General features: G+C 44.2%; 1 protein-coding gene across 16 annotated transcripts in view; it reads left to right on the forward strand.

Moving 5' to 3' along the window:
• ARVCF (ARVCF delta catenin family member) overlaps positions 1-22765 on the forward strand; it is a 1214127-nt gene that overhangs the window by 719658 nt on the left and 471704 nt on the right. For all 16 annotated transcript variants that reach the window (XM_069756268.1, XM_069756252.1, XM_069756181.1 and 13 more), the window contains one exon: positions 10310-10364. The gene's annotated coding sequence lies outside the window, so the exon portion shown is untranslated. The remainder of the gene's footprint in view (positions 1-10309; positions 10365-22765) is intronic.

Below are 22765 nucleotides of genomic sequence, written 5' to 3' on the forward strand. Positions count from 1 at the left end.
CAAAATAAAGGAACTAAAATTATATACATCAGGGAGAACAAAAAGGTCATACTTATTATTGAAATACAATCATATAAGAATACCTGCAACATAAAGAGCTGAATAAATGAAGCTTAAATAAATATTGCAGGACCTTGTAAGGCCACGAAGATCATATGGACAGGAGTGCAATGGAACTTTAGTGGAGGTGTGCAGAGAGATACAACATACCTAGATATATAGCTGAGGTGATGTGAACCATATAATGGGCCCCAATACAGTTAGTTTGATTCTGAGGAGAAAACAGGAAGTGATGCAATAACTAGGTGAACGATACACAATAGGTTGGGGGGCCAGAACTAGTACATACCAACTGGAGAGTGTTGAGGAAAACACTAAATAATGTGGCAGTCTGTAGGAAGATATAGCGATTGTAAGTAACAGTGCTTGTATCACATGTATGTGATATGGCCTGCCCTGTGCAACAAAAAGACTTACCCAGCCATTGAAAGAAAGGAAAAAGGCATGCAGAGGACTGGTGCAGCTACGCGGTATCCACCACAAGTAGACTGTGCATATGTAAGTGTCTGCGGGCTCTATAAAGCAGCAGTGAAATGTGTGCTAGGACCTGCGTGTGTGAGCTGGAAGGGGCAGAGCCACAGTGGCGTGCACGTCACATGATCACGGGGCGGTGCCCAGTGCATAACACAGAGACTAATGGAAGTGGAGGTGTGTTCCAAAGCAGAGATTGAGTGCTGCTGATCTCAGTGCGGTGCCAGTCACATGGTGTCACAAGGCGTGGCTAGAGTCAGAAAGGGCGACTCTGTAGAGAAGAAATAATAGATTAATCTCTAGCAAGACACAAGCTTGACAAAAGGGGGAAAAACATTATGAGCAATCATAAAACGGCGATAATTCATTGAGGACAGCCATAGTATATATCGAGAACAGAACACGACGGCACATTATATAGGTATGGTAAGGGTGACGGCACATCATACATTATGGGCAGTCATAAAACGGCGATCATACGTTAAAGAGATACAGGACGGCCATGGTATATATTGAAAACAGGAGTATGACGGCACATCATACAGTTATGACAAAACTGACAGCACATCATACTATAATGGTAAAGCTGGAAAAGCAACAGTAAGACCAGATAAACGGAGTGGATAATGAGAATAAATACACAAAGACAGTAGATGTTATGGATAACAGAGTATAAATAATCACATGAATGATTGCAAATCATAGTCTTTGTTCAGTCCTTTAGGGCTTAGGGTATTGAGTTCATGGATCCAATATGCCTCTCTCCGTTTGAGCATAAGAATCCATTGAACAAAGACTATGATTTGTCCAAAGAGGCGCTGGACGTTAACCATTTGATGCATATCAACCTTCACCCAGTGGATCCGTGCAGCCTGGAGGACATATTACCTAGAGGAGGAGGTGAGCTGACAATCTCATTTTATATATATTAGTGGACACTAAAAGGTGCACTGTTTGTGTATAAAGGCAGAAAAAAAACCAAACTAAAAAATAGACTGACATGGCCTCAATAGTATTAGACCACAATCAAAAAATAGACCCCTAAAAATTAACTTTGATTATATAATTAATAGTATACTAGTCACAACAATTTTCTAAAAAATAGTATTGCACAGGGTGTAACCAATCAGGGCAAATCATGGTATGGTCACAAATGAACCACGATCCATATACAAAATTATTAAATTATAATCATGGCGGCTATTCAGTCCCTAGAAAGCCCTAATCACCCTACCTGACAACAAAGGTTGACACCCTAATGTAGGCGAAATAGCACCACCACTCAACGTCGGTGACCCTGAAAATACTGTTAAACCTCAATCAAAATGTGGATCACACATATATATCCCTCATCTCAAATTTGATATTCAGCCCTTTCAGCAGAAAAATATGCAGTTATATACAAAAATATTTAGAATTGAGTTTTAAGTAATCAACCAGTGCCCCATAATCCAGGGTACAAAACCGTCACCATTAATCTGAAATTGTTGTGAAGAACATGATACTTATCAGCCATCAGTAGAATTAATTGTCTCATCCTGATGCATTTCCCTCTGTATTTCTCGGGGTTCATCAAGGGACCCATAGAGGATGACAATGTCCCTCATGGATGGCCAAAGAAAATGCTGTTCGCATAGCATTTTCTTTGGCCATCCATGAGGGACAAGCACCAAGTTTTTCAAGTTGTCCAAATGGGATTGTAAAAAATGTAACTTCAAATTCATCAGACAACACAACACTTTGAAACTTTTCAGAATGTTGTCCATGATGCAACTAACAAATTAAAGATGCACTCTGTAATGCGGTAGTAGTATGCAAACATTAAATATATAAAACTTGGAATTGCAATGCTGCTCTAGAAAACAAAAGTTAAAATGAATATTATCCGCCCCTAAAGTGGGCAATTCAAATGTACCCAACAGCCATTAACTAGGCGACCTTCTTTGATGGGAACAACCTAGCCTAAGACAATGCCTCTCCTGGGCTGATAGTGTACAATTATATGGGTAGGTAAGATCGAGCTGTTGATGGGTGGAGTGTTCAGTCAGAAAGACTGTATACAAATATCAAAGACTAACTTGTCACTTCCAAAGAACAAAGAAAGAGCTTTCAGATTACTACGTATTGACCATTCTTGATCCTCATAGTTAAGTTTCTTGAAAATAAAGTCTAAATTCTCATAGCTTTCCTTCAAATGCACAGAATGCCCTACAGACACTGAAGCATATTTGTACTCAATGTTTAATGTTTCCATCAGCCCAGGAACATCACTGCAATAAACTAGAGCACCGTCTTGAGTAAAGTATGGAAGGAATTTCTTTCTCTGCTTCTGTACCATGAAAAAACATTTCTAACCAATCTATTGACACCGAAATCATTCACCAAAGATGACGCAAAGAGGTCAAAGTATGGTGCAAAAAAAGCCTATGTAGTTAGTGTTTGTGAAAAAACTGTATTTGATGGAATTTTGTCTATATTTTTACTGAGTTCAGCTATTGAAATTATATAAAAGTCACTGTTAGGGGTCGAGTTCCTGCCTCTGCACAGGGGGAATCTCGGGCCATCTCCGCTGCGGTCTCCCATTCTTCTCTTGCCGCAGTGGAGCCTGCTCAGCAGAAACGTCGGTCCCAGCGTCTTGCTCAGTCTCACTCTGTGCAAAGAGTTACTGCTGCATTTCCTGCTTCTGCCATTGAAGTCAGTGCTGGGCAGCGGCGAGCAGTCCTGCTTTTCACGTTCTGAGCATGCCCAGAGTAAGATCTCTGAGTGGAGATCGAGGGTCACATGATCAGATACTGTAGCTAAGGCCATTAGTCCTTCAGGAAGGCCCTGTAGGTGCTCACGCTCTGTGGCAGCCTCTCATTGGCCCTTCTAGGAAGGTCCTATACGTGCTGCAACTATTTAAGGCTCGCATGGCCGCACGGCCTTGCGCTAGTATTGTCTTTTGCTATGTGTTTTGCGCCAGTGTGGTCACGTGAGAGTGTGTTCAGGGACCCAGCTGAAATAAGCCCCTAGAATGCTGGCACCTCCGGCGAGGAGTTTGTGTTTGAATGTATTCAGGGACCTGGCTGAAATAAGCCCCAAGAATGCTGGCACCTCCGGCGAGGAGTTTTGTGTGCATGCGTGACCACTGACTGCTCTCTGTTTGGGCAGTTAGCCTGTGCCTCTGTGGAGTCTAACAGGGCACAGTGCTTTTCTTTCACGGCTACTCGGTGAATTAACTGAGTTAGTCCATACCGCCATATGGTGCCGCCGTTTGCTAGCAGCAGGTACTCCTGCACGGTGGACCCCGGGCTGCGAACACACCAATATCAATAAAAACATCTCTATTTACTCGGTGCATTCCGCTAGCCCTAATATAATACTAGCGCCAGGATCTGGCTAGTAAATGGCGGACAGTCAGCAATCTTTGTGGTATATCCAGCAGCTGGAGGGTAGGTTGGCGGCTCTCAAGAGCTCAACCTCAGCTTTGGATGTTACCGCAGTTGCTGTACAGGCTGCTAGCGTGGCTGCAGCAACCTTGTCCACTGCAACCTCTGTTCCGACATTATCTCGCCTCCCGCTGCCAGAAAAATTTTCTGGAGATAGCAAATCTTGTAGGGGATTCGTGAGTCAGTGCTCTATTCACCTCGAGCTCCTGGCTGCACGTTTTCCCACAGAGCGGGCTAAGGTGGGATTTATTGTGTCTTTCTTGTCGGACAGGGCGTTGGAATGGGCTACGCCGCTGTGAGAGCGTGGCGATCATGTGGTGCAGAGTGCTCTGCTGTTCCTGAGCACTCTGAAACAGGTCTTTTTAGGACCTCAAGTCACCCATGACATGGCGCTCTGTTGTGAATTCCGCTCTTGGGCTCCCTCCAGTGGTTGTAAGTGGCACTTTTGTGAGTTCTGCTCTTGGGCTCCCTCTTGTGGTTTCTAGTGGTATGGCTGCTCCTTGGAGTTAGCTGTCATCAGCTGCCTCCACTTATCGTCCGCTATTTAAGTCTGGCTCTTTCTTCAGCCTGTGCCACTTGTCAATGTTTCCTGGCTGGATTCACATCTCTGCTTGGATTCTCCTGGTTTCCTGACCAGTTCTGCAAAGATAAGTTCTGGCTTTGCTCATTTCAGTCCACATGTTGTGGACTTATTGTTCAGTGCATTCTATATTTGTCCAGCTTGTCAGTATGGATTTTTTCTGTTAGCTGGAAGCCTTGGGAAGCAGATTTACCCTCCACACCTTTAGTCAGGTGTGGAGATTTTGTAAACTCTGTGTGGATTGTTTTGTAGTTTTTATACTGACCGCACAGTATCCTTTCCTGTCCTATCTATCAAGCTAGACTGGCCTCCTATGCTAAAATCTGATTTCATTTCTGCGTATGTTATTTTCCCCTCCTCTCACCGTCAATATTTGTGGGGGGCTATCTTTCCTTTGGGGATTTTCTCTGAGGCAAGATAGGTTTCCTGTTTCCATCTTTAGGGGAAGTTAGATCTTAGGCTGTGCCGAGGGGTCTAGGGAGCGTCAGGTACCCCCCATGGATATTTTTAGTTGCGCTGCTAGGTTCAGGGTTTGCGGTCAGTACAGATACCACCTCCTTCAGAGCTTGTCTCATGTTGTTCCTAAACCACCAGATCATAACAGCGCTCCAACTGCTGGCACTAACTCAGGGTGAGTCCTTGGACAGCCATTTTTCCGTACGCTTTCGTACTTTAGCTTCTGAGCTGGAGTGGTCAGATAAAGCCCTTATCCCCATATTTTGGAGGGGCCTGGCTGATCACATTAAGGACGCTCTGGCCACTAGGGAGATTCCTGACACACTGGAGGAGTTAATAACTGTCTCTACTCGAATTGACCTCCGTTTTAACGAGCGGAGGTTAGAGTGAGCCCAGTGTAGCCAGAGGTTTCGGCTGGCTCCCACCTTCGCCAAACCTCTGGAATCTCCGGTCCAGGTTCCTGAGTCACATGAGGCCATGGAAGTGTCACGAGCGGGATCTAAGTCCCGAACCGCTTTTGCACTCAAAGTCTGTCAGGTTTGCCAGCAGTCAGGACATCTTGCCACCAGATGTCCCCAGCGGTCGAGGAAACGTCAGCGTCTAGTGGTAGTAGGTGGAGGTACACTAGACACGGCGACGTTTGCCTCCAAATTGTCCTTTAAGGGGACAATTATTATAGGCTCATCCTCCCACTCGGTAGAGATTCTGGGGCGGAGGGCAATTTTATGTCTTCTGCCTTCGCCCAACGTTACGCAATACCCCTGGTTATGCTAGCTCAACCAGTAACGGTACGAGTGGTGAATGGGTCGACACTGCCCTCACAGATAACACACCAGACCATCCCTTTTACTCTGTCCATGTCGCCATCCCATCAGGAGATTATATCTCTGCTCGTCATTCCTGAGGGAATTGATGAGGTCCTGTTGGGAATACCTTGGCTACGGTACCACTCTCCTCATATCGAGTGGTCCTCTGGCAGAATCCTGGGATGGGGCGAATCTTGTGGGGGTAGGTGTCAGAGGGAGTGCGTTCAGGTTGCTACTACAGAGGTACCCGCAGATCTTTCCTCTCTCCCCAAGCAGTATTGGTCTTATGCAGACGTGTTCTCCAAAAAGGCGGCGGAGATCCTTCCGCCCCATCGCCCCTATGACTGTCCTATTGATCTCTTGCCTGGTGCTGAGCCTCCCCGGGGTCGGGTCTATCTGCTATCTCTCCCGGAGACGGAGGCAATGTCACAGTACATCCAGGAAAATCTGGCAAGAGGATTCATCAGGAAGTCAGTGTCACCTGCTGGGGCTGGGTTCTTCTTCGTGCAGAAGAAGAATGGAGAACTGCGTCCATGCATAGACTACAGGGGCCTTAACGCCATCACCGTTAAGAATAAGTATCCTTTGCCCTTGATATCTGAGCTCTTCGATAGGCTTCGGGGAGCAAGGGTGTTTACTAAACTAGATCTGCGGGGTGCTTACAACCTGATTTGCATCCGTGAGGGGGACGAATGGAAGACGGCTTTTAACACCAGGGATGGGCACTATGAATATCTGGTGATGCCCTTCGGGCTCTGTAATGCCCCAGCCGTTTTCCGAGACTTTGTGAACGACATCTTCCGGGATATGCTTTCCACCTCGGTCGTAGTCTATCTGGATGATATTCTCATCTACTCTCCAGATATTGACTCCCACCGGAGAGATGTTTGCAAAGTCTTCGACATCCTACGGGCAAACTTCCTCTATGCCAAGTTGGAGAAGTGTATGTTTGAGCAGGAGTCCTTACCTTTCCTCGGCTATATCATCTCCGCCCAGCGATTGGCTATGGATCCTGCCAAACTACAGGCTGTGATGGACTGGCAGGAACCCCATTCTCTTAAAGTGGTGCAGCGCTTTATGGGGTTCATTAATTATTATCGCCAGTTCATTCCGCACTTCTCAACTTTGGTAGCTCCCTTGGTTGCCCTCACCAAGAAGGGGGCAAATCCCAAATTGTGGTCTGAGGAGGTCTCCAAAGCCTTTGTCTCCATAAAGTCACACTTCGCTAGCACTCCCATCCTACATCGCCCCGATGTAGATAAGCCATTTATCATGGAGGTGGATGCCTCATCTGTTGGTGCTGGAGCAGTCCTCTTCCAAAAGGATGCTCAAGGTCGGAAGCATCCTTGCTTCTTCTTTTCTAAGACCTTCTCACCAGCAGAGAGGAATTATTCCATCGGGGACAGGGAGTTGCTAGCCATGAAGTTGGCTTTCTCGGAGTGGAGATATCTCTTGGAGGGAGCTCGTTTTCCCTTCCAAGTCTTCACAGATCATAAAAATTTGGTGTACCTGCAGACAGCCCAGCGGTTAAATTCTCGCCTGGCCAGATGGTCCTTGTTCTTCTCCCGGTTTCATTTCACCCTCCATTTTCTTTCTGGGGAGAAGAACATTCTTGCCGACGCTCTCTCTCGCTCCGTTGTGTCATCTGTGGAGGAGGAAGAGGAGCCTCCGCTTATTGTCCTCACCGAGAGCCTGAGAACTGAGGCCCCGGTTTCGCTAGAGTCTGTGCCTCCGGGCAAGACTTTTGTACCATCCAGTTTGCGACCGGAGGTTCTCTCTTGGGCACACTCGTCCAGGGTGGGTGGACATTTTGGTTCCAAAAGGACATCTGAGTTACTGGCGAGGACATACTGGTGGCCGCATATGGCTCGTGATGTCGCAGACTATGTTCGGGCGTGTGTCTTTTGCGCCAAGAACAAGTCCCCTCGGCAACGGCCAGCTGGTTTGCTTTACCCTCTGCCGGTGGCGGACAGGCCTTGGGAGATGGTCGGGATGGACTTTGTGGTTGGCTTACCCAAGTCTCGTAGTTGCACCATTATCTGGGTGATCACCGACCATTTTTCCAAAATGGTTCATTTGGTGCCTCTTCCACGGCTACCTTCTGCACGGGCTCTGGCAGCCTTGTTCATCAAACATATCTTTCGCTTACACGGTATGCCAGACAAGATTGTCAGTGACTGGGGTCCCCAGTTTGCGTCTCGATTCTGGAGGGAGCTTTGTCGTCTACTCAGTATTGAGTTAAAGCTCTCTTCGGCTTATCATCCCGAGACGAATGGGTTGGTTGAGAGAGCCAATCAGACTCTGGTCACTTATTTGTGACATTTTGTTTCTGCCAGGCAGGATGACTGGGCATCCTTGTTACTGTGGGCAGAGTTTGCCCTTAACAACGCTGTAGCCGACTCCACCGGTCAGACTCCTTTCCTCCTTAATTACGGCCAGCATCCGCGGGTTCCTGTGCCTATGCCCGTGTCCTCTGCTGACTCCAGGGTGGCAGACTGGGCAGTGGAGGCATGAGGCATTTGGGACCGCACTCAGGATGCCATCCGGGCCTCCAAGGAGAGAATGAGGTCCTCCGCCGATGCACATCGGCGCCCTGCCCCGACCTTTGTTCCTGGCGACTTAGTGTGGCTCTCCGCTCATAACATCAGGCTGCGTGTTGAGTCCACTAAGTTTGCTCCTCAATACTTGGGTCCCTTCAAGGTCCCCGAACAGGTTAATCCTGTGGTCTACCGTCTAGCCCTTCCTCCACGCCTAGGTATCACCGACACCTTTCTTGTGTCCCTCCTTAAACCCGTATACATGTCCGGGTTTTCTGAGTCATCTGCCGGGACATTGGGTTCGTCTACGGACGATTACGAGGTGAACGCTATTTTGGGGTGCAAGGTGGTTTGTGGCAAAAAAATTATTTGGTGGACTGGAGGGGTTACGGTCCTGAGGATAGATCCTGGGAGCCTGCTGAGCACATTCGGGCTCGGCAGCTCATTGCTGCCTTCGAACGTAGCGAGGCCCAAGGAGGGGGGGGCCCTAGGAGGGGGTGGTGATGTTAGGGGTCGAGTTCCTGCGTCTGCACAGGGGGAATCTCGGGCCATCTCCGCTGTGGTCTCCCATTCTTCTCCTGCCGCAGTGGAGCCTGCTCAGCAGAGACATCGGTCCCAGCGTCTTGCTCAGTCTGACTGTGCAAAGAGTTACTGCTGCATTTCCTGCTTCTGCCATTGAAGTCAGTGCTGGGCAGCGGCGAGCAGACACTTCTGGGAGTAAGTCCTGCTTTTCACGTTCTGAGCATGCCCAGAGTAAGTTCTCTCAGTGGAGATCGAGGGTCACATGATCAGATACTGCAGCTAAGGCCATTGGTCCTTCAGGAAGGCCCTGTAGGTGCTCACGCTCTGTGGCAGCCTCTCATTGGTCCTTCTAGGAAGGTCCTATACGTGCTGCAACTATTTAAGGCTCACATGGCCATGCGCTAGTATTGTCTTTTGTTATGTGCTTTGCGCCAGTGTGGTCACGTGAGAGTGTTCAGGGACCCGGCTGAAATAAGCCCCTAGAATGCTGGCACCTCCAGCTAGGAGTTTTGTGTGCATGCGTGACCACTGACTGCTCTTTGTTTGGGCAGTTAGCCTGTGCCTCTGTGGAGTCTAACAGGGCACAGTGCTTTTCTTTCACGGCTACTCGGTGAATTAACTGAGTTAGTCCATACCGCCATATAGTGCCGCCGCTTGCTAGCAGCAGGTACTCCTGCACGGTGGACCCCGGGCTGCGAACGCACCAATATCAATAAAAACATCTCTATTTACTCGGTGCGTTCCGCTAGCCCTAACAGTTACCTCTTTTCAAATAATTTTACCCTTGCAGACATGTGTAATCAATCTGATTCTCTTGGAGGAGAGAATCTACGCTTGTGTGACCCTAGCATAATGGGGAACTTAAATCGTGTGTGGCGCAGTGAGAAAACTGTTGCTGTGTTGCGCACAAGGGGGAACTATTTTTCGGTGAAGCAGAGTTCAATAGTGCTAGGACAGGCTGTACAGTATCAATGACTTTGTTGAAACAGAGTCCAGAGTTTAATACAAACTTTTCACTATCACCCATAAAGCATTCCGTGGTTCAGCACCACCCTATATCTCCCCCCTTCTCTCCGTCTACCACCCTTCCCGTGCCTTCTGTTCTGCTAACAACCTAAGATTAACCTCCTCAATAATTCAAATCTCCCACTCCTGTTTCCAAGACTTCTTGCATGCTGCACCAGTTCTTTGGAATGCACTACCCAGGACAATTTGATTAAAGGGACTCTGTCACCTGAATTTGGAGGGAACAATCTTCAGCCATAGGGGTGGGGTTTTTCGGGTGTTTGATTCACCCTTTCCTTACCCGCTGGCTGCATGCTGGCTGCAATATTGGATTGAAGTTCATTCTCTGTCCTCCATAGTGCACGCCTGCGCAAGGCAAGATTGCTCAACATGTTTTCTGATTTCACTTTTCGCTGATTTTATTATGATTTTTATGTTTTCTAGATAAAATGGCAGCCAGGAAATGAAGCATTAATTCATCTGAGAAAAAAAGAAAAAGGTATGTGGGTCTTTTCTTGTTAATGGTTTTGTAGCAGAATGACTCCCTGTTCCTGTTTGTTGAGATTGCAGAATTTTCTTTCTAACTAACGATTTGATCCTATCCTACTACATGGCATCTGTTTCAACTTAATGTCTCTAAAAATCTTTGGAAGAGCAGGTCATCGTGTCCCACTTGTCTTCAAAGGAACCTCTTGTTAAAGTAAAAAGTGCTGAAAGTTTAGGCTTTATAATTTTGGCATTTTGTAGAATATTGTCAAGAATGTTACTAGAATGATGGTTATTTAAAAGCTTGCATCACACATCCCTATGCATTCATTTTGGATAAACTTCTTATTTAAATGTCTCCACGGTCTCAGTCATCTGTTCTGTCGGTGGATTGCCTTAATCTGGGACAGGACATTCTGTCATGGCATATTTAACTAAGAAGATTTTCCTGACATTGTACACAATACAACTTGAAGGGAAAGTATTCTTTGCGTCGCTTTAATGATTCATAGCTTTGGCTGTATAGTTTGGAGCACAGTTTTTATGGTACTTGAGTTTGTCTGAATTAATAATGGGAATAATAGAAGTATAAACAGGTGTTTTGTTAGCTAGTGAAAAGATTAAATGCTAGCCATCCACCAATAAATAAGGGCTATGTGCCTGATCCATTAAGGCTGTCATTGTGCCCGCCAGTTTTAAAGGGAACCTGTCACCAGGTTTGTCCCATATGAGATAAGATCAGCACCATTTAGCCCTCATATACAGCATTCTAATATGCTGTATATATGCATCCAATCCAACCTGCAATCAAAGAAAAATACCTTTTATTATACTCACCTGCAGGGCGGTCCTGTCCGATGGGCGTTGCTGGTCTTTATCCGGTGCCCCCCTTCTTCTTGCGATACTGTCCTACTTCTGTGGTCCGTGCTGGTGATGCATCCTACATCATCCACACAGTGATCCCCAGCATCAAGCTCAAGAGCAGATGTACTTCTCTGCCCTGACTAGACCAGATTAAAGTACTGCAATGCGCATGTACATCGGGGCCCTTTGACCTTTCCTGATGTATGTTCACTGCAGCACTTTGCCCTGGTCAGAGCAGAGAATTACGACCGTGCAGGAACGCGATGCTGGGGAACACTGTGTGGATGACGCAGGACGTGTCATCTATGCAAAGCTCAGAAGGAAGACAGCATCGAAAGAAAAAGGGAGGCATTGGACCAAGATCAGCGATGCCCATCGGACCAGACTGCCCCATAGGAAGTATAATAAAAGGTGCAGATTGGGGGAATATATAGAGCATATTAAAATACTGTATATCAAGGCTGAAAGGTGGTGGTCGTATGGGACAAACCAGGTGACAGGTTCCCTTTAATAAAGGCAGTGTAAGATGCGCCTATTTCATTAAGAGGTGCCCGCTGCATAGTTATGCTGTGTACCACTTCCAGAAATTGAACTCCAATTTGGAACCGGAGTTCATTTCTGGCATAATTTACTCCACTACTGCAGCTTATAGTTTAAAGAACTGGCCTGGCAGGCTTTGCCATGCACCATTCTGCCCCAACTTTGTCATTTTAGCAACACTTTCTGGGACTGGCATGAAAACAACAAATGTCGCAAAATGTTTGTGCTACTTTGAGTTTTGTAAAATTTTAATGTGAGTTGCATGAGAATTCCTTCGAAAACACCTTCATGAATCCGGCCCTATGTTTAGGTACACACAGGTGTGCGACTATGCTGCCAGAAAATCTGCAGTATATAATGTGATTTGTTAAACATATTTGTGTTCTGTAGGGCATAGGTGTTTTTTTCTATTATTATACAGTGCCAACATACAGGGTGGTCCAAAAGTAGGTGGACAGTATGGGTGTAATAGGTTTATGAAGGGGGAGATTTATCAAACACGGTTTTTGGGGTTCAAGGTTCTCACCACACATCTAGATAAGTTTCTTGGGGGGTCTAGTTTCCAAAATGGGGTCACTTGTGGGGGGTTTCTACTGTTTAGGCACATTAAGGGCTTTGCGAACGCAACATGAAGCCTGCAGACCATTCCATTAAAGTCTGCATTTCAAAACGTCACTACTTCTCTTCCGAGCCCCGACGTGTGCCCAAACAGTGGTTTACCCCCACATATGAGGTTTCAGCGTACTCAGGACAAATTGGACAACAACGTTGGGGGTCCACTTTCTCCTTTTACCCTTGGGAAAGTAAAACAATTGTTGCTAAAAAGATCATTTTTGTGAATAAAAGGTTAAATGTTCATTTTTTTCTTCCATGTTGCTTCTGCTGCTGGGAAACACCTGAAGGGTTAATAAATTTCTTAAATGGGGTTTTGAGCACCTTGAGGGGTGCAGTTTTTAGAATGGTGTCACTTTGAGGTATTTTCATCCATATAGACCCCTCAAACTGACTTCAAATTTGAGGTGGTCCCTAAAAAAATGGTTTTGTAAATTTTGTTGTAAAAAAGAGAAGTCTCTGGTGAACTGTTAACCCTTATAACTTCCTAACAAAAAAAAATTGTTTCCAAAATTGTGCTGATGTAAAGTAGACATGTGGGAAATGTTATTTATTAACTATTTTGTGTCACATAACCCTCTGGTTTAACAGAATAAAAATTCTAAATAAATAATAATAATAAATCAAAATAAATGTTATTATTTTCGGTCCACCTACTTTTGGACCACCCTGTATTTTGCAGCACTGTGCAGATTGTCATCACTCCCTTTCCGAATGTAATTTTATAGACCTACAATTAACTATGGCCTCAATTGGCCAATGCCTTCTCACCTCAATTCCGATGTAAATGCTTTGAAAAGTTGCAAAGTTTAAGCGCAACTTGGAGTTACTCCAAAATTTAGCGACTCTTGGCATTTTTAAGCCAGTTTCTTCCAGTCTGCTAAAATTGGAGGGGGCATGGCGAGACCCACAGCTACCTATCTCATGACTAAGATTTCTGGAGTAGTGAACACCACAGTTACTCAAGTGGAGTAAGATTTCTGGTATGGCGCACCACTCTTTGGATGCTACAGATTCTTGAAGAGGCATGCACTAATTCATGAATCAAGAGAATTTGACACTAATACACCCCCTCATCAAGACTGGTATGAACAACGTCGGCCTTGATGAATGGGGCCATATGTTTTTAAAGCTTGGGAGAAAGCTTACTTAAACACGGGGAACTACCAAACTTCATTCAGATTCTGCCCTAGGCCAGCAGGACTACAGGAAGAAAACAGTGTTAATCACTATGCTGTCTGGGTAAACCTTTTTGGCCAAGTTTACACTCTGCCATTTTCGGGGACTATTGATTTAGATTCAACAAGAAAAATAAATATTGCCCTTGTTTATTGTATTGGTGCTAATAATTAGTGATTTTATAGATATTGACTGTCATTGTCACATATTTGTATTAGATAGTGACTGCATATTAGGTGATTTTTAATTATTATATGGTCACTATATGCCTTTCTCGACCATCAGTTGTGCAGGTTTTTTTTTATTGTAATAACTGGATGTTTTGTGATAGGAGATTACACTCAGCAGACACTTATTCAATAAAGAATAAGTTTATATATTTTATGAATAATTTGGGACATGCATTATTAATAAACCAAAACTATGCAAGTGTTGTGTAAGAATGAAACAATGAGAACACATGACACAGCAAGAAACAAAAAGTGACATGTAGAAGAGGTTAATACATTGGGGCTCCGCCTGTGCTCTGATCAAGCTTCTTAGGGTAGGTGCACGCGATCAGGAATCAGCAGCGCTTGGATGCAGCACATGTCCACTGCGTCCAAAGCACTGACGGCTTTTGAACACATGTGAATCCGCATGTGTTCATTGAACCGTGCAGAATTACCACACCCAATACAGGTGATATTTATCTTGCGGAGGATAAATAGACATGCTGCAGTCTGGAAATACACACCGCATGTCCATCTCCGCGAGTGAGCCATGGGCATCAGTGCAAGCATAGTGGAGATGGTATTTCTTGAAATCCCATCCACTATGCTGTAACAAGTGGACGCTGTGGGTTGGACGCTGCGGAGGCACGCAGTGTCCAACCCGCAGAGTTTACTGTCCGTGGGAACATACCCTTAGGAAGTGTTTAATAGAATCATATTTAGTTCTCCCACTCCCACCCTACCTCCTCATCCCACCATCTCTCTGTTGGAGTCCCCCAAGGCTCTGTTCTAGGACCCTTACTCTTCTCAATCTATACACTTGGCTTGGGACAACTCATAAAGTCACATAGATTCCAGTACCATCTTTATGCTGATGACACTCAGATCTACCTCTCTGGCCCAGATGTCACCTTTCTGCTGTCCAGAATCCCAGAGTGTCTATCAGCCATATCCTCCTTCATCTCCTCTCGCTTCCTCAAACTCAATGTGGACAAATCTGAACTCATCATCTTTCCTCCATCTCTTAGATCTTCCTTATCTGACCTATCTATCGCAATTAACGACATCACGCTTTCCCCCGTACCGGAGGTCCGCTGCCTCGGAGTAACCCTTGACTCTGCCCTGTCCTTCAAACCGCACATCCAAGCTCTTTCCATCTCTTGTCGCCTCCAGCTCACAAATATTTCCAGAATCCGTCCTTTCCTTAACCCTCAATCTACTAAAATGCTTGTGCATGCCCTCATCATCTCCCACCTTGACTACTGCAACATCCTTTTCTGTGGCCTCCCTGCTAACACACTTGCACCTCTCCAGTCCATCCTCAACTCTGCTGCCTGACTAATTCATCTCTCTCCCCGCTACTCCTCCATTTCCCCCCTCGTCAAATCTCTTCACTGGCTCCCATTCCTTCAGCGTATCCAGTTCAAATTACTAATATTGACCTACAAAGCCATCTACAACCTTTCTCCTCCATATATCTCTGAACTAATCTCCCGATATCTTCCCTCACGTAATCTCCGGTCCTCCCAAGACCTCCTTCACTCCTCCACACTTATTCGCTCCTCACCCAACCGCCTCCAAGACTTCTCCCGAATATCGCCCATCCTCTGGAATTCTTTGTCCCAACACGTCCGACTATCAACCACATTCGGATCCTTCAGACGGAACCTGAAAACCCACCTTCTCAGGAAAGCCTACAGCCTGCACTGACCCTGCTGCCTCCTCACCACTACTGGAGCTACCGCCTCACCAACAGCGGAGCTCCTGCAACCCTCAACCTACTGTCTCCTTCCCCACCCTGTAGAATGTAAGCCCGCAAGGGCAGGGTCCTCGCCCCTCTGTATCAGTCTGTAATTGTTAGTTTGCTTACAGTAAGCGATATCTGTAATTTGTATGTAACCCCTTCTCATGTACAGCACCATGGTGCTATATAAATAATAATAATAATAATAAATACAAGGATGGGACCATGCATACAAGGATGGGGATGAAGAGGCCATGCATACAAGGATAGGGATGAGGAACCAAGCATACCAGGATAAGGATGAGATGTCCATGCATATAAGGATGAGGATGATGGGGCCATGCATACAAGGATGGGGATGAGGAACCATGCATACAAGGATAGGGATGAGATGGCCATGCATACAAGGATGGGGATGAGGGGACCATGCAAACCAGGATAGGGATGAGATGGCCCTGCATACAAGGATGGGGATGAGGAAGCCATGCCTACAAGGATAGGGATGAGTAACCATGCATACCAGGATAGGAATGAGAAGAAAATGCATTCCCGGCTTATACTCGAGTCAATATGTTTTCCCAGTTTTTCGTGGCAAAATTAGGTGCCTCGGCTTATACACGAGTATATATGGTACATGTATTTTTATACACACAGTATTTAGAGATATTTTATGTTTTGTAATTTTTTTGCCAAAATACAAAGGAAATGTGTCATCTTTAACTTTAGGCTTTTTAGAGATAATTTCATCTTCAACTTTTTTAACTGTTCACAATAACAGGGCGCAGGGCCGCGCTTAGTAACCCGATGTTTACCCTGGTTACCATCGTTAAAGTAAAAAAAACAACCACTACATACTTACCTACCGCTGTCTGTCCCCGGCGCTGTGCTTCTCTGCTCTGGCTGTGAGCGCCGGGCAGCCGGAAAGCAGAGCGGTGACGTCACCGCTCTGCTTTCCGGCCGCTGTGCTCACAGCCAGTACAGGAGGAGAGCAGAGCACAGCGCTGGAGGACAGACAGCGGTAGGTAAGTATGTAGTGTTTGTTTTTTTTTACTTTTAGGATGGTAACCAGGGTAAACATTGGGTTACTAAGCGCGGCCCTGCGCTTAGTAACCCGATGTTTACCCTGGTTACCGGCATCGTTGGTCGCTGGAGAGCGGTCTGTGTGACAGCTCTCCAGCGACCAAACAGCGACGCTGCAGCGATCCGGATCATTGTCGGTATCGCTGCAGCGTCGCTGAGTGTGACGGTACCTTTAGGCTATGTGCTGTACTGTCAATGCTATCAGTATTTTATCAGCCGGAGATTGTCGCTGCTGGACTAGCTGGACACGTGGCTCCTAGTCCAACCCCGCCCCGAGCACTGATTAGCAGTTTACTGTATATATTGTACACAGAAAGCTGCTAATCAGTGGTGGGGGCATGGTCAGCTTTTTGAACACTGCTACATTAACACCAGAGAAAACTGCCACACCCAGTACATGGCTCAAATTATCCCCTTTACTCCCTTGGGATTTGCGTTTTCCTTTTTTTTCTCCCCTTTTTCCCACAGATATAACTTTTTTATTTTTCTGTCAATATGGCCATGTGAGAGCTTGATTGTTGCGGGACGAGTTTTACTTTTGAACGACACCATTCGTTTTACCATATAGTGTACTGGAAACCGGGAAAAAAATCAAAGTGCGGTGAAATTGCAAATAAGTGCAATTGTTGTTTTTTTCTTACCATGTTCACTAAATGCTAAAACTGACCTGCCATTATGATTCTCCAGGTTATTACAGGTTTGTAGATACCAAACATGTCTAGGTTCTTTTTTTACTTAAGTGATAAAAAAAAAATCCAACGTTTGTTGCCATTTTCCGAGACCCGTAGTGTGTCTGTTTTTCCTGATCTGGGCCTGGAAAGAGCTTATTTTTTGAGTGCCGAACTGACGTTTTTATTGATACCATTTTGGTGTAGATGTGATCTTTTGATCACCCGTTATTGCATGTTAATGCAATGTTGTGGCAACCAAAAAAAGGTAATTCTGGCGTTTTGATTTTTTTTCTTGTTACGATGTTTATTGATTGGAGTAATTATTCTAATATATTGATTGGGTGATTCTGAACGCGGCGATACCAAATATGTGTTTTTTTAAAATTATTTTATCTTGAATGGGGGTGGTTTAAACTTGTATATTTTAAATTTTTTTATATTTTTTAAACCTTTTTTTTTTACTTTTCACTGCCTTCAAGAGTTTCCACAGAAGACTGCGATCATCTGATTGATTATGCTACATATAGCAGGATTTCAGGCCTGCTCTGTGTAGCAGAAATGCTCATTACAGTTCAGCGATGACAACCACAGGTGTCTCCTGCAGACTCCGGTTGTCATACCACCCCATCGGTGACTTGGGGTCATGTGACACAGGTGCCGATGGGCGGAGTTTATGACACGCTTCTGGCGCTGGCATGTTAAATGCCGCTGTTGGAACTTGATGGCGGCATTTAGCATGGTAACAACCACAGGTGGATCGCGATTCCACCCCTGGCTGTTAGGGGCACATGTCAGCTGATGAAATCAGTTGACTTGTGCCGGAAAAGTTTCGGCTCACTGTTGGAGCCCGCATCAAAAGGAGGGGGTGACCTTGGACATAACTATATGTCCAAGGTTGTAAAGGGATTAAGGGTTTCTTATCATACATTATGCTGCTCTCAGTAGCAAAAAACTGATGACAGATTTCCTTTAAAGACCTGTCATACTTAACTGCCCTATTGGAGATTTTTTATTGTGGCCAATCGCTTCAAGATACACCACTAAGACCCTCCATCCCCTCCTGATCTAATATTGATGAAAGGTACTCAATATGTTCGATAACCCATTTAATAGCTAACAGAGGAATGAAATCATATTACAAGGAATCTGACAGCACATTTACAGTGTAATCTGACAGCAGCATGAGTTAAGCGCTGTGACCTTAATTTCAACAATGTATCACAATAGTTTACTTGGTGCAGCGGTGCAGCGGTTTTAACAGATTCACAGTTTACTATGCTGCAGTTTTAGCAGAGCTCTAAATCCTGAGCTGTGTATAACCCCGTTCACACCATTGAATGGCAGCTTTCTGTATACATTGTATATTGATAGAAAGCTGCACATCAAGGGTGGCGGCATTCTTGGACCAGGTGGCACGAGGCAGCTGATCCTGTAGTGGTGATCTCCTGCTGATAAAACACTGATTGTATTTAAACATCAAAATGCAGCCCAGTGATTGACACATCCTTGTAATCAGGGTCATTGCCCGTACATCATGCTGCTTTCAGATTACATAACAAAACCTGCTGACAGATTCAATTTAACTAGAAATTTTGAATAACGGAGTAGGTGGCAAATATCTCACTAATCCCATTCTTAATAGAGGTTTGACATATTCTGTACATAGAGATCAAAAACAACACCAGGGGACCACATTTTAACATGACATGCATTAGGAAGGTAGAGCACGTCTAGTGTTTGGTTATTTCAGCCTTGTTTTACTTATAGAACCTCTTTAAGCTGCGAAACACTCAGTCTAATGAATACACATCCTCTCCTGCTATAGAAGTGAGTGTGGCCTTTGTATAGTTAGCCTCGGACACAGTGGATGCTCTTATAACATTTGTTATGTATGCAGCCCGTTCTGTAACCCTGTTTATTCTGAATTCACTGGAGCTCCTTATTTACGCAGTCTATATGCATATAATGTCAATGCAAATGTCAATATTTTTACCCTCCCCTTCCCAAGCATGGTGCTGCATTAAGGAGTGGAATACTAGGACAATTAACGCTGAGTGTGTTTTTTCTGCTGATGCTGTTTTTTACCCACAATCCTGTATACTGATCCTCTCTGATGATGCCAGCATTGAACACTTACTGTATACAATAAACATGAACAAAATTATTCAATGATGCAAAGCTACAAAGTATAAGTGAATTGGAGATTATTTTTCTTCTGAACTCTAGACCAATAATCTTGTACAATACGTGCTTATTGCTATACTTACTAATAACTTTCTGACAAAAAGATAAAACTACACCTTATTCAATAATCCTAGATACAATACAGACTAATTAAACATAATTCACCCCCTGATGGTTAATCAGATGGTGACTAATACAGTGTGTCTGTAAAGTCATGGTGGACTTATGACCAGTCACTGGAAAGCAACAAAAAACTATAGAAATGTGAAATCTGCTCCAAATAAAAGAAAAACTCTCCCAGTTTCATACCTATTCAGTGCAGTTCGATGTGGACTCCATTTGGTTCCCTACACACATCCAAACGATAGTGAAGTTCTTGCCACACATGGGTAAGGATGTCTGGTGTAACAGAGTGAATAACGTCTGTGATTCTCTGTTTTAAGTGATTAATGTCGTTGATACATTCAATGTACACATGTTGCTTCACATAACCACAAAAGTAAAAGTCTAAGGGTGTCAGATCCGGGGATCTTGGTGGCCATGGCTTAACATAACACCGCCTATCCACCACCAGGGAATGTTCTGACCAGAAACTCACAAACAATGGTGGCATAGTGTGGAGGAACGCCGTCCTGTTGAAAGATGACACCTTCTGGAAAATGTGGCACTGCATACAATTCCAACATGTCAAGATATGTGTTTGCTGTAAAAAAAAAAAATGGGCCTATCACCTTATCATGCATCAGGCCACACCACACATTCACTTTAGGGGTGTTACGTTCATACTCAGTTTATCAATGGTTAAGTTTATCAGGGGTTAATCTGACTGGAGGCTCAGCTAAGCAACAGCTTAAATGAGTTTGTGTTGTTTGATTGGTTCTTGTTATCTCTCCTCATGAACAGGTCTGATATGATTTGGCCAGAGAAAGGGCACCAAAATGTAGACTATAAGTAGATCCTGTGACTGGTCAAAAGTGCACCATTACTTTACGGACACACTGTAGAAAAACAGACCTCAACTCTCAGTATAAAGGGTGAGGTGACACACACACACACACTAAGAAAGACCCTTGTCTCTACGTATTTTGTTGTCCTGTTTTGAGGCGGACTCTATCAGAGGTATTTAATAATAGATGTAGTCATGTCTGCTGCCATTGCGCATGTTGTTCAACACCTGGGCCTACGTTGTCATTGCCATTGCTGCAAGTTTGATTTTTCACCCAGCAGCATAATAATAATAATAATAATAATAATAATAATAATAATAATAATTTATAATAATAATTTTTATTTATATAGCGCCAACATATTCCGCAGCGCTTTACAAATTATAGAGGGGACTTGTACATACAATAGACATTACAGCATAACAGAAATACAGTTCAAAACAGATACCAGGAGGAATGAGGGCCCTGCTCGCAAGCTTACAAACTATGAGGAAAAGGGGAGACACGAGAGGTGGATGGTAACAATTGCTTTAGTTATTCGGACCGGCCATAGTGTAAGGCTCGGGTGTTCATGTAAAGCTGCATGAACCAGTTAACTGCCTAAGTATGTAGCAGTACAGACACAGTGGGCTATTAACTGCATAAAGTGAATGAGAACATGATGCGAGGAACCTGATTTTTTTTTTTTTTTTATAAATAGGCCACACAGGGATAGTTAGGTTAATGCATTGAGGCGGTAGGCCAGTCTGAACAAATGAGTTTTTAGGGTACGCTTAAAACTGTGGGGATTGGGGATTAATCGTATTAACCTAGGTAGTGCATTCCAAAGAATCGGCGCAGCACGTGTAAAGTCTTGGAGACGGGAGTGGGAGGTTCTGATTATTGAGGATGCTAACCTGAGGTCATTAGCAATAATAATAATACTTTTTCAACCTGGTGTTATAAAGTATTCTAATTTACTGAGATAATGACTTTTGGGTTTTCATTGGCTGTAATCCATAATCATCAACATTAACAGAAATAAACACTTGAAATAGATCACTCTGTTTATAATGACTCTATATAATATATGAGTTTCACTTTTTGTATTGAAGAACTGAAATAAATTAACTTTTGATGATATTCCAATTTTGTAAGAAGCACTTGTAATATATACAAAACCCAATACAGTCACTCCCAACTCCAAAATAACATGAAGAACCACTAGCTGCCATCAGTAATTGTTTATACTGGCCAATTGGACACCAATTACAGGTATCGTATGACTTCAGGGGTGCAGGCTATAGAGCAAGAAGAACAGAGATATTCAATTTTATATTTCATGCAGAAAGATAGGCAGTGTTTATAAAAATATATAGAGATGTTACAAAATGGTAACAAAACAATATGATATATACAATTACCTAAAATTTAAACAAATAACGAAAGAAACTTACAAACCCTGATGTCACGGATACATATGGCTCAGCGCTTAGCAGAGGAAGTGCTCCGATTGGGAAAATGGTCTGAACCACAGCAAGCTGGACCTTCCTGAACTGACCAAGTCCCAAACCCAGTTCAGTTTTTGCTTTTTATTAGCACTAAAGTATGCCCACACACCTCCCCGTGATTAACTCATGTGGGGGCAGATTGTGAGATGTGCTGGGCTTGTAAGAATTTTATGAGATCCCCATCTTTCAGATATCTTCGCCTCTGAAGGTCCCAGGCGTTCAATATTGACGTCATATTTTCTATCGTGGTATTACCTTGACAGAGAGACCAAATATGACCTGGTCATCACCTATTGGCCCGATATCAAGTTGGAAGCTGTCTGGTGGCCCCACGGCATTGTGAGTGAATGTCTTCTATGCTGCTGAAAATCTATATCCCATAAGTATTGGATCCATACAAACGCCAATATTTCTATCTTGACACCTGAGCCGGACTTTCTACAAACTGTGATATGTGAAATGAAGCTCTGTGCCTGGGAAAGCACCTTTTGTTATCTGGTTCTCAGAGAAGACCTTTCGTGTTTAATTACCTGCAAACTATGAGGAGTCCCAATCTCAAAAGGAGCTTGAATTGTTAGCTCTCCCTATGTCTTAATTAGTTTTTCTCAATTTCCCATATGTTGATTGTGAGGTCCCTGCTTCCAAAGGAGTTTCTCCCTTCTGGAAATGTCTTATTTATTTAAATTTTTCTATAACACATTATTCTTAAATTGAAGGAGTATGACAGTCATGTATTCTAGAATACAGTAGAATATGAATGTATATGGAAATAAGTGTAATAATTCCCTTTCTGAAGAGTCTACATTATAGGAGTTTTCCTGGGGTTGAATATATACATTTTAACAAATCCCCATGTACATATTGTGCCTATGAAGATGATGATTTAGCAAG

Source organism: Ranitomeya imitator, chromosome 1 (assembly GCF_032444005.1).
Source record: "Ranitomeya imitator isolate aRanImi1 chromosome 1, aRanImi1.pri, whole genome shotgun sequence".
Lineage (NCBI taxonomy): Eukaryota > Metazoa > Chordata > Amphibia > Anura > Dendrobatidae > Ranitomeya > Ranitomeya imitator.